General features: G+C 43.1%; 1 protein-coding gene across 6 annotated transcripts in view; it reads left to right on the top strand.

The window, feature by feature from the left end:
* Positions 1-8204: 8204 nt before the first annotated feature.
* The window catches only part of MFSD10 (major facilitator superfamily domain containing 10), a 46768-nt gene continuing 41798 nt past the window's right edge, over positions 8205-13174 (top strand). For 5 of the 6 annotated variants that reach the window (XR_012645323.1, XR_012645324.1, XM_074992388.1 and 2 more), the window contains exon 1: positions 8205-8326. The gene's annotated coding sequence lies outside the window, so the exon portion shown is untranslated. Of the gene's footprint in view, positions 8327-9498; positions 9765-13174 lie in introns of those variants that run through there. The other variant, XM_074992386.1, reaches the window with a different exon arrangement.

The raw sequence follows: 13174 nt of genomic DNA, 5'->3' as shown, positions 1-13174 counted from the left end.
TTGTGTGAATAAGAGATTTCTCTTCTCCCATCCAGACAACTCATTTGGTTTTGTGACATCATCCTGTCCATTTCTGACCCAACTCTGAATTTGAGTGCATTAGTTCCAATGACAGCCCCGTGCACAGAAAAGAATACATTTTGGTGATGTGACTTCACAATAGGATCAAAAAGAAACCAAAAATGGTATGCATGATTCAAGTCTTCTATAAAACTTAAATATATTTGATACGAGGAAAAAGGACATTGGACAAATATGAAACATATGTAAGTCAAATATATGTTAAAGGACTCCATGCTGTAAAATCTGCCCCCCAGGCAACTTTTGTGCTTCATGCTTAGTAGAGGTTAGAGAAGGACCAATATTTTCCTCACACGTCCCACAGGCTGTGGAGCATCAGCAGAGTTGTTCTCTGCTCATTATAGCAAAACTGGAGTACAATAGGACCCACAGACCTTGATGTACTTTGCTAACATTTTGAATAGCACCAGGGCTGCATCTGGACTTGCCTTGAAAGTCGATGGCTGTTACGCAATTTTTGGTATGCCAATTGTGTACCAAGAAATCGTCTTTGCAGCCATTGACTTCTGTGCCTGTCTTCATGGCAGAAGGTCGATGGGAGGAGCACGGCTCAGGAGGAGTTCTGGGGTCAATGTTGACCCTGGAATGTACCCTGGAATACTGGCCTGGAGCAGTCAATTTTCTCCAGTAAGTGTAGATGTAGCCTAGGTGAGATCATGGTCAAAATGGCTTCTCCAGATCTATACCAAACCATATATTATTGGTACAACTGATGCAGCTACTCTTCAGACTAAAAATGAGAGAACCTACTGTACATCAACTCTCTGCTTACTCTTTTAGGTTGGAGGTCAGAGGGTTTTGTGATGCAGCTAATGCAGAGAGTTTCACATTCAGCTGTGAATTGCCTTGTTTTTCTTGTTTTCTATTGCTAGATTAACATTCCCCCAGTATTGTTCATTCTGAGTGATTATTTGCATACCTATCAGTGAAGTCCTTCAGTGAGATTTCTGAGCTGGCAGCCAGAATGTGATTTACTACAATTACACCTCATTCTCCGTGATAGTCCTCAGATATTAGAATATTAACTAAAAAGTTTAACTCTGTCCCTGGCAAGTATGTGATAATAACAGGAACAGAACTCCAGAGTCCTGACGTCTATCCAAGAATGCTTTTGTGTTATCAAAGTTAAGTGAACAACGGCAGAAATTGAAACAACCAATGTGTCTTTAGGGTTTTTATTTTTGTTTTAGAAAGCTATTCTATTCTATCTAGGTTTCTATACTGAAGTATCATAATATGTGAAGACCTGTGGCAGTGAGGCCTGGTTTGATGCTATTTATTTAAACATATTTTGTGTAAACATTTTTTTTCAAAAAAATTAACATTTGAGTTCTTACTATAGATGGTTTTGCCCACGAGGAAATTCTCATGCACTTATGGAGTTCCTTTGAAATAATGAAGTATTCAAGAAGTGTTGAATGCAGTAGTAACAACTTAAGAAAAAGACAATATAGGATGAGTTAGTCTGGTCAGGGGTTCCAGACTGTAGAAACAGAGACAGTTGTGAGGGCAGCAAAATAGGGTTTTGGATTAGATTAGCTTCAAGGTTTATGAAACCAGTAGCAAATGGGGTCACGGAGAAGATCATGTTTCTACCCCAGGCAACACGCTCTCTATGATACAGAATTAAAATGTCATTGAATCATTTGGATTCTGAATACATTTCTTTGAGGGTCATTGAACTGGATTAGCTTCATATTAAACAGTCCCTTGCAATAAATAAGGGTAATTCATGCCTTCATGGGGCTTGGTCATGAATAGCTGCAAGGCTCCCATTTGACTTGAATGGCACAAGATCAAGGCCATCAGTTTATATTGTCAAGGTTCATTACAGCTAGAAAGGTTATAAACACATTTTAAATTAAAGGTTGCTTTATCCTGTAGATTTATTCTATGCAATACCCCTACTTCTCTAATCACCTAAGAGCCTTTTTTTCTTCCTTTTGCTCCCTGACTACCTATCTGTATCTATTTGTCTCTTGTCTTATAAATGTCAGGTTTTTGGGGGAGGGGTGGGAGCCATCTCTTTGTTCTGTATCTGAACATTGCCTAGTACATTGTTCAGTGATTGGGGTTCTTAGCAGCTATCCCAATGTAAATAACAACAATAAGGAATCATATCCATGATCAATCACTGGTTGCAAGTCCACTCCTTTTTCTCTCCAGGTAATAAAGCACTCATCTGAACAAATGAATCTCAAGACACTGTATGAGAAAGTGGTATCCCGATACATTAATTCTGATGTTTAGGCCAAATCCTGCAAAGCTAATCAGCTGGGGAATAAATGCCAGGCAAACACTTGTTGGGAGAATGTAAAGTACTTGCCAGAATTCTGATGGGCATGAGCCCAGATCACTGTATAGCCGACTGAAGAGAACAAAAATCCTTTCAAACTCCATACTGCTAGATTTGATGTAGATTTAGGTTTCCACTTTGTGCCTGAGTCCTTTCTTATTTAAAATCAGCCATGCCACAACAAAGCATTGTAATTCTATTCATAATTGCTCACGGTTTGATTTTTATCAAGCTAAATCCTACATGTATCTGGATTTTGTCAAGAATTAACGAAGCTGGTGCAGATCCCTGCCTATTGAAAGCCCCTCAGTCCAAAACAGAGTAATAGCTTAATGCTTTCAAAGATAAGAGCATATTTTGAAAGATGCTTATTGGTCTTTCACAAGGACCTCTTTATGTTTCTACTGTTATCCATCAGACTGAGATACCGGTTTATCAAAGCCACAACTAACTGCTGATATTTCACAAAGATAGCACAGCAAGTTGTGTAGCAACCAGTGATCCACGGTGTTGTGTAAAAACCATCTACACAGGCATTATCACCCCCGTGAGTCAGGGACAGCATGATTTTGGCAGGAAGGGGCTGTATGATAAAAATCCCCACAGATACATGAAGCTTTAAATTGTCATTGCTTGCCCATTGGCAACACTGTAATGGTTCTTTTTGACTGGTAGCTCCCCTGGGAATTTGAATCTGCTCATGAATAATTCATAAGGATTTGTAGTGAGGTCACAGCTACCCAGAATCAAGTGTTGTGACTGGTCACTTTTTAATCCCCCTTGGAATTGCAAATGCAGATGACTTATGCAGATTATGTCATGAATATTTATGAGGGATCTCTATATAAGCAGGGCACGCAGCCCACTCCAGGCGGCCCTGGATGGGAAGGCGTGGCTCGCAAGAGCGTCCGCCAAGTCCCTAGGCCAGCCCATTGGGGCGAAGACCCAAGAGAGGCGCAAGACTGTCACCAGCCTGCGTTCCTGTGGCGGTGGCTTTGGCAGCAAGGCGGTGTCCCTGAGACCAAGCACACCAGAGGTCGAACTGGCCTGTGTCCGCGCACGTACTGCGTCTCTGGTGTTGAGAACCCCAGGGCCCGCCACAAGTCCAGCAGCGCCTGCCTTCATTGCCTGCTCAACCAGCAGCGATCTACTGCCGGACGTGACAAATCTTTATCAAACAGGTATCCTAACCTACCAGCAGGCCTGTGCTCTGCGCAGGGCCTGCAGACAAGGTGATACCTTTCCCGCCAGTAGCTTAAGGGACCCTTAGTAGGGGAGCAGGGCCGATCCCCCTGCTGTATGCCTGTCAGGCAGGGCAGGCACAGTACCCCAAGGACCGACCTTAGGCCGGGCCTTGCTGGCCGCTGGCTGGGTTCTAGTGCAAGAGACACTTATTAAGACTTCTTGTAGCTTGGAACTGTTACTACTTCAATTAATTTGTTTATCATAGATAATTCGTTTAAATGTTAGTTTTAATAGATAAGTTGTTTTATTAATAGGAACCTTAGTGATAGATAGGATTGTTAATTAAGTTAGTAATAGATAGGGTTGTTAAACCATTTTAGTAGTAAATTATAGGTAATATTTGTTAGTTTATTAATAGCCTAGTTAGGGGGAAAAATGTTATCAGCTTGATGAAATATTGGTACCAACGAAGGATACTTACCAGGGTGAAGGCGTGGCCTCCCCTCTCTTTGTCTTTTCTATTTGGCTTGATAGAGGGGTAACAACCTCCATTGGCTTTTTAGAAAATCACTATTGGGATCGGAGTAGCGACCCAGTCCCCGATAAAGGTAAAGAGGAGTAGTGCCCTCTCCTTCCTTTTATGTCTACATATATATATACAAGTTACTTTCCTTTGAACTGGCCTTGGGCCGAATTTACCTGAGACCACGTCACAGTCTGGTATTGAAATGGTCATCTTCCTGTTGATCCAAGTAAGTGTACACTGATACAAGAATAGAACTAGCAGTACTACTTCCCGTTCCTTCCCAGTCTATTAATAAACCACTTGTGTCTCACATCTCTGTTGCCTGCATCATTGCTCTCCTTGACCTCAGTCTTCCCAGGGGGTGCCAGCGTAGGTCCACATCCTCTAGGGGCGCACCCCGGCAAAGGTCGCAGGGGCGGGTTCCGGGACCTAAAAGGTGGTGAGGGTTTGCTTTGTGGCGTCTTCCCACCACCTGTCGGGGGCCCAGCATTGCTGGAGAGTCCCTGGGCACACGGTTCCTTTCTTCTGAAAGGAAGCTGTCAATAATGAACATTTCTGTTTGTGTCCTTTATTACTATGGCTGCTTTGGGAGTATGGAGTAAAATGGGGCCCAGCTGGCAGAACCCCCGATCCAGGAGTTTAGACTCAGAACTGTGCAGGGCAGACACACATGATACAGCAGCTTCTCCCCTGGCATGCAGCCTTTTGGAAAGACAACACAGGGAAGAGGCAGAGACTGAAGCTGGCACAATAGGTGAAGAGAGTGCTCTCCTCAGTGTTAACTCAAAACATCCTCTCGTGCCTGTGCTGCTTGGCAGTCCCTTCTTTTCCTTCCCCTGGTCTAGCTAATCCCGTTCTGATACAACCACACTGAAAGAATTTAAATGACCTAACTAACCACTACCACATTTGGAGTTTAGTCCCAAACTCCTGAATCTACTGAGCCATCATATTATTCGATTACTTGTGTGGTCTATCCATTTCCCCTATGTGGGATCTGTATTGGGCAGTAATGGGGGCAAGGGTGGCATCTTATTGCCTCCTACACAATGAGGCTCTATTCTTGGTTGACCTATAAGTATTATGAATAATAAAATATAGTTGACATCTGCAGGCAGCTTCATATAAATCTTAGGTTTAAAATATCATCTTCGCCATACTTTTTACTGTACAGGCCACAACTTCCATCCTTTCATTGAGGATTTTGACAAACTTTGGAGAACCTGGATGGTTACATCATGACTCGAGGTTGAAACCTGAGCTACTGCTCTCCAAATGCCCAGCTCATGAGGAGAGGAGATGCTGTGTGAAGAAGGTGTTTGTTGAAAGCTTAGCATTCTGCCCATATAATTTAGGGTAGTGATACACAGACCTCACTGGTTCAGGAACCAAATTATCAACCAACATTACCCAGCTGTGTGAATTCATTGTTTTATTTACTCTAGTACTATTCAGATTTAAACAATATGGCAAGGAAATATTTAATTTATTATATATATTAGTCTTACAGCACATATGTTGTTAACTTATTGCAAATTGATAATTGGGTAATAATGTAGTAAAAGCATCCTGACTGGTTAATGTTAATCTCATGTGCTGCAAAATGCTGCAGAGACATTAAAGAGGCACTGGTAGTTCAGGAGTCTCAATCTAAGAATCACTGGTTTAGGGGCTAGGAAATACGTAGTTCAGGTACCAATTGCAAGTTTTGATCTCTCTGTACAAATACAGGTAAGAAGAATGCAACTGAGGATCTACTTCACTGTGTGGCTGTCATCTCTGCTTTCTTTAAATAAATTGTGCTAAAACTTTTTGCCAGACTAAAATAGTAATGATAAAAAAGCTTTCTTAAGAACATGATAAATTTACATTACTATAAATTTTCTGGCTTCTGGTTTTTAGCATGTTGTTAACTTTCACATACTTTCTTTTCCGTTTTTTAAACTACGTGCATTTCTGCAAGACTTGTGCTATGTAACTTTCTTGTCTGCTACAGGCTGAGTGATGGAGCAGTACAACTTTCATTTGCTTGTGAGAAATACAGTTCAACATGGAGGTACAAAAGTGCTTATGAAAAGAGAATGGGGAATTCTAAACAGGGAAGTGTGAAACCTTTGCAGAGAAAAAAATCCTGGGGTCTGGAAAAAATATTTTTCTTGGTCTGGGGATCACAAAGTGTTTTACCAATAGTAATGAATGAAGTCTTACAACATTCTAATAGAGGTATTATTTTCATTTTACAAATAGGAGATAACTAAGACACACAAGAGCGTATGTGACTTGCCAAAGGTCACACAAATTATGTAGCAGAACTGAAAATAGAATCCAGTACTAATGACTTCCAATCTTGTGCTTTAACCACAGGACTGCTCATTATCTAATTTCATAAGCCACAATTCATACAAATATAACATGACCCACAGCATTTATATAAATCAGCAAGGGGTAAAAATTTAGGTCAGAATAGAAGATAAACTGGGAAGAGTGGAGAAGCAGTGGTGCCAAAATTTGGTCACTACATTTTGACTGGGAACAGGCTGAGTGATTGGCTGTGGCGGTATAGTAAAAAAATGTTTTAAAGATTCTCTCACTTTTCTAGACATTAAATGCAAAACTAAAAAATGTAACCCTGAAAGTGACACTGAGCCAGAACTTCAGCCACTGTAAATCACTATAGTACCAAAGAGTGAAGTTTAATTCAGCTATGATGAATTACACCAGCTGAAGATCTGCCTTTACTCAGCCACATTTCTTTTCCTTGTGTTTTTTTTGTCAGAAGAATCTACACATTTCAATATCCACCATTCATGAAAGAGTAAACATTTTCTTAACAAAACCAGAATGCATGCACACACAGACTCAAAAAAGTCATGTTCTGTTAGTCTTGATTACACTAGAGAAATTTTGCAAGTATTTCCTGCTGAAGGATAACACTAATGGAAGTAACAGAAAGACTTCGGTAGACAGGAAGCTGCTAGGTAAGCGCTATGCCCAAGTAGGTTTGTGCTGTATCATAGGATGTGTTGAACCTCAACATCTGCCAGTGACACAGTTATACCAACTCTTCCAAGACTGCTACTAGGGTTGGCAACAAAGGGGAATGTTTTCAAACTTTGCTAATGTAGACAAGGCTACTGCAAGAGAGAAATGTTTCTGAGCTCAGAATTAGGAGTCAAAAACTTCTGTGTTTGGATTCAAGCTCTAATACTAACTCCATGGCCTTGAGATAACAACTTCCACCTCATTTTTGCTGCCTTACAAAGGAGCTAAAATAATTATCTCACATTGATTTTGTATTATCATTGGCAGTCATATAAACTGCATCACATTTGGCATCTACAACTCAAATGTTTGTACAACTGGTGCTTTGCATAAAAACTCTAATACTCAGTGAGTCATAGGTGAAAAAAAATCAAAACATTTCCTTTTACATAGGGATGTTATCTCAACATTTTTAACCAAGACCATTTCCAATTGTTCTTTGCTGCATGCTGAAATGTTAGGCTATTATATACCTTAGATCAGTGGTTCCCCACCTGGGGCCACAGACCATTAGGGATCTGCAAGGGTATTGCAGGGGTCCATGGAAAAAAAAAGAGATAAAAATGATAATAGAAAATGATAAATAGCAAAGTTACAACCAATTATTATTTAAAATTAAATATATTCTAATAATGTTATTAATTGCAGTCCAAAAAAATCCATCTTGTGGTTTCCTTTTTCTTTTAAGCAATGGATAAAATTGGGTTTGATGGGGGTCCCCAAACAGTTTTTGGGCATTTTTTTTTATTGGGGTCCGTGAATGGTTGAGGGTCTGCACTAAGTGAAAAGGTTGGGAACCACTGCCTTAGAGTGAATCTAAAGTCTCAGACTGACCATAGGGCAGTTTACCGGCTGCCTCAGGGGACAGTTTGTGGGAGGTCGCTGGGATGTTGGGGGGATGGGTGGGGGAACTTTTCCGAATGAAGCCGGGGCTCTCAAAAAGAGCGGCCGAGGAGGAAGACCCTGTACCCGGCAAACTCCTTCCTCGGCAGAGCGGGCAGTTCTCCCATTACTGCAGCTCCGCTCCCTGGGGAGTGAGGCTGGGGACGCAGCGGCTGCAGCCCGGAAGAGGAAGCGGGCGGTGTGGAGCGTCTCAGCTCTTGGAGAGCAGAGGCGTAGGGCGCAGTCAGCCCCCTGCTGCCGCATCCCGCGGAGCAGCCCGGGCGAGGCAGCTGCAGCGGCAGCGGCAGCGGCAGGTACGGCAGTTCCGGGTGGGCGCTGGTCCGCGCGCCCCGGGGAAAGGGGAGCTGTGCGGGGTGCAGTGGCCGGCGGTGGGGCTGGCTCAGAGGGGGCGCAGGCGGCGTGTGTCCCGGACGGGGACGTGGCTGCTGTCAGCCCCCAGCGCCCCAAGCCGGAACACTCCCTCCGAGTGATGCTTCGGTCTCTGCATCTCTTTGCAGCCCCACAGGGGAGGGGGCGGGGCCCCGCTGCCTTCGTCCCTGCGCCTGTATCCCCCCAGGGGCTCCCGGATCGAGCTGGCCCCGCTGCGCTTCTCTCGAGCAACAACCTCAGGGTGAGCCCAACGCCTTCTCCAGCCCGCCGGCAGAACCGCCCGAGCCGGGGTCTCCTCCCCCAGCCCAGCCCAGCGAGCAAGGGGCCTTAGCGGCCGGCTCCGCTTCCGAGTCCGGGCTTTCACTGCAGGCTGGCGGCGCGGTCCGGCCCGGGCAGGGCACTGCATAGGCGACAGGAGGGCGGGAAAGGCCAGCAGGAAGCAAGCAGCAAGGAGGGGAAGCTGCGGGGATTTCTGGAGGAAACGCAAAGGAGGATAAGGCAGGTGCCTGGACACACAGGGGCGGCAGTAAAGATTTCTGTCCCCGCTCTCGAGGGAACGGCACCTCGGACTCCTTCCTGGAGGCTGCCCTCTGAGATCTGGGGCCTCGGCCATCAGCTTTCTAGGGGCAGCAGCCCCCCAGGTGCTCCCTCCGGACAGAGGACTCCAGCTGCAATTTGCTGTGATTCTCTCTGGCTTCAAAAACCTGTGGCACCTGATAGACTAACCGATATTTTGGAGCGTAAGCTTTCGGGGGCAAAGAGCTGCTTGGTCAGATGCATGAGTGGGACATTCCAGAGGAGGGTTTAAGCCCATATATTTAAACGCTCCTCTGGAACCCCCAACTCACGCATCTGATGAAGTGGGTCTTTGCCCACGAATGCTTACGCTCCAAAATATCAGTCTGTAAGGTGCCACAGGACTTCTTGTTGTTTTTGAAGATACGGACTAACTTGGCTACTCTCTGATTACAGAGGAAGTACATCATAAACAGAAGAACAAGTTTAGGCACGCTCCTGGCTTACCAGAAGTTGCCCGTCTTCCACAAGGAGACTCTGGCAGGTTCCAATGTACTTCTGCTCCTGCAGAGTCTGCCTCTTGTGCTGGGTCTGCACTCAGTGCAGAACAAATGCTTAGGTTCAATCTTTCAGGGTGCTGTTTGGCACATGTGCAAAATGGCACGTTCTGGGGTCTGTCAACCTTGGAACTCTTGGCAAGCCACAAGGATTAAGGAATGGCAGCAGGAGGAGCACTCCCGTCGCCATTCTGCCATGAAAACAGGGACCAATGGTGATGGCTGCAAAATCGATTTTAGGTATGCAGCTGGTGTACCTAAAATTGTGTAGCAGCTGTTGACATTCCTGGTAAGTGTATATGTAGCCTTGGTCACAGTTTAATGTCCACTTGTGGATCAAGGGTGAGTGACCTCTCCCCTGGTTCAGAGCTATTCTTTATAGTTTTCAGTTCTTTGTGTGCTAGGTCACACCTCTATCAGTGGTTCCCAACCTTTTTGAGATGACAACCCATTCTGACAACTCTGTAAGACTTTGTAACCCAAGGCAATTCAAAACTGGGGTGCGGGTAGAGGTTCTCCCCTAGGAAAAATGTGCACAGGGTGGGGCTATTTGCAAGGGCATGGTGTTTGGAGGTGGTACTTAAACCCCTCTCAGCCTCAAACTGCTCCCCCTCTGCCCCCAGGCTTAAACCCCTCACAGCTCCGAACTGCACCCACACCCCCAGGCTTAAAGTCCTTGCAGCCCTAAACTGCCCCGCCCCCAGGCTTAAACTTCTCACAGCCTAAACCACCCCCCCACCTACCTCACACAAACTCTGCTGCTGCAACCACCATCCCATCCTCTGTGCAGCTCCCCCCCCCACCTGCAGCATGGGCAGTTCTCTGACCTGCAGCAATGAAGTGGGACTCAATTTAATTGGTTTAAGGGCGGGATCCCTCCTACTGTCATTAAACCATTTAAATTGAGTTCCATTTCAGTGGGACAGGGACTGGGAGCCGGAGGAGTGAGCAGCAGCAGGAGCTGCGAATGGCTCCTTAATGAGCCACATGCGGCTCGGAGCAGCCCAGTTGATGACCGTTAGAAAATCTAATGACGATCCATGTTTGAGTCCTGACTCATAGGCTGGGAATCCCTGGTCTATATTTTCTTTCCCCAGCCAGTAAAACTTACAACACAAACTTTTTACCAGCTTAAAGAATTTGCATTAATTACTCCAGAGCAATAGCTGGACGTTGGAGCATCCTGTGTGAGCAACTGCACTTGTGTCCTCTACCATTTTTGTCATAATTTTTCTGTCAGTCACATGTGCAGAGTCACATGCCTCACCCCAGATTTTTTGTTTGCGTTCCTCAAACCTGTCAGGTTTGATGGCCTACAGAGGTAAATCACAGCATGGAGGAGGCAATTCCCCGTCCCCCACCATGTAGGACTGGCATGACCAAGCCCCCACCATGCCTCTAGTATGACCCCATTTTTTTGCCCCCAGGGATTTTTCACCCTGGATGGCTGCCTTTGTTAGCTCCTCCCTCATTATGCCACTGATTATCCCTCAATAATTTGAGTTACTGCAGAGTCAGAAATACAATCACTAGCCCATAAAGAAGCATATCACATTTATAATGTTAATACTTTAGTTGTCTACATGCCCATAATATCTGCCACATGTCGGCATAATAGTCTTTGAATGCTTCATGCTTAGCATTGCCTCTGTCACTATGTCCTTGAACAAAAATATCCCAGCCCTGGCAGGAAGGAAAGTAGGCTTACATGCATGTCTCACAGAGCTGGAAGGGACCTCAGGAGGTCATCAAGTCCAGTTCTCTGCCTTCTTGGCAGGACCAAGCACCCTCCTGACAGATTTTTTGTTTTTCAGTCTCTTTGCCCCAGATCCCTAAATGGCATCTCCAGGGATTGAACTCACAACCAGGGATTTACAAGGCCTATCATAGCAGAGATGCAGTGTTGGTTGTATTGAATGAAAGCCTACATGGTTATGCATTATGAAATGCAGTCTGGCTAGCGAAGTGAAGTCTTGAACAGTAGCATTTCCTGACCACTAACCAAAGAAGAATGAGAATGAAAAATTCTTGACACAAATGTCAAGGCCTAAACTTATGCTCAGAGTTCACTTTCTGGTTTTTGGTTTTATGTCTCCAATTTAAAAAAAAAAACAAACACCCAAAATGGTTACTTATATTTGGCTTTGAAGAATAGTAATTTGGACTGCTGGGGTGTGATTTTTAAAGTCCAATGTGGCACATTAATCGATCCATGTAAACTCTGCTGGTATGCCTAAATAATTGGTATTTGAAAAAATGTTACATTAAAGTGCACTCTAGAGGCTGTTACAAAGAGGTTACAGTCTGTATATTCCTTGTTACAGTATATTTAAAGAGCCCTAAATCCTATGATTTTTGGATATCTGCACAGAACTCAAAAGTTGTTAATAAAAAATCTGGACAAAATAAAGGCCCTACAAATAATGCTAAATGCTCATAAATTAGTATGACTTGCAATTTTAAGAAAAGGGCATATATTTACTCCTACAAAGAAATGGTTTCATGCAGCAGGAAGTTCAGATGCATTATTAATTAATGGATTATAAGTGACCTTTTGTGTTTACCCAAAATGTAAGCTTCATAATAGTTTAACTGCAATAAGCAAAAACCCAGTAATAAAGAATTGTAGAGAAAATATCTGTGAACATAAATTATTTCAAGAGGGTTGCTTGATTTAGCACAGTTTTGTATTCCCAGTGATTTGTACCTCAAATACAGAGTATCTCTTTTGATACAGAATTTATGCAAGAAATTATTCAGTGGGCCTAGTCCTGAATAATGGAAGTGAATGGTAGTTTGGCTAATAACTGAAAGAATATGAAGAGGTACTTTTTCCTGTTTTTACTGTTTGATTCAGTAATCTCAGAATCAGCATTTCAATTCGTTTTGGTTTTGTTTGGGTTGTAGGGGCCTGGGGAGAGATGATTGCTATGTCCATGGAGAGAAATTGTACTGCAGTATTTTGACAATGGCATGAATAAAAATATATTGTAAAGGAAGTTTAAATGTACATATTTTTCTTATTTAAGTACATTTTTCTTTTTAAAAAATTAATCCATTTTAAAATTGAAATTATGGCAGTTTATATTAAGGCCTAAACATACTATAATCTGTTAAACTCACTACATTTAAAAAAAATGCTGCAATAATCAGGCTTCCTACAATTTTATAGATTTTAAGAGGCTGTATGTTTAATTTCATGTATAATCTAGGAGAGCACCTTTAACTTTACAGAATAAGTTGAAACATCTTTATTTTTTGTGGTCAAATCAGGCTTTCCGTATACCACAATGTCATGAACTGTATTAGAAATTTATTTTCAGCTTTTCCAGTTGAGTAACTGATGGTATTTGCATTTTCTCAAATGTGAGTACTTTCAATTTCTGTTGTGCAGAAAAGCTTTTGCCTTAACTATGTTTGATTTCAGTTTAGCTAGCAGGGGCAGAGAGAGTATTTTCATTATTTCCTCATCAGTTCAGTCAAAGTTGTGAAACTGATTGCGAGTTTAAAAAAAAAAAAAAGCTGGAATGCTTCTTTTTCCCCTTCTAAAGTATGAAGAAAAAACAGGTTGAAGAGAATGAGATCTTAACTGTAATATCCTGAAGAACATGCAGACAGATATTCAGAGGTATTTAGGTGTCTAAAGATGCAGATAAGCACCTAGTGCTTTTGTACTCTAGAAAATCTACTTGGAGCCTA

Source organism: Carettochelys insculpta, chromosome 4 (assembly GCF_033958435.1).
Source record: "Carettochelys insculpta isolate YL-2023 chromosome 4, ASM3395843v1, whole genome shotgun sequence".
Taxonomy (NCBI): domain Eukaryota; kingdom Metazoa; phylum Chordata; order Testudines; family Carettochelyidae; genus Carettochelys; species Carettochelys insculpta.
This window is presented reverse-complemented; position numbering and strand designations above follow the sequence as displayed.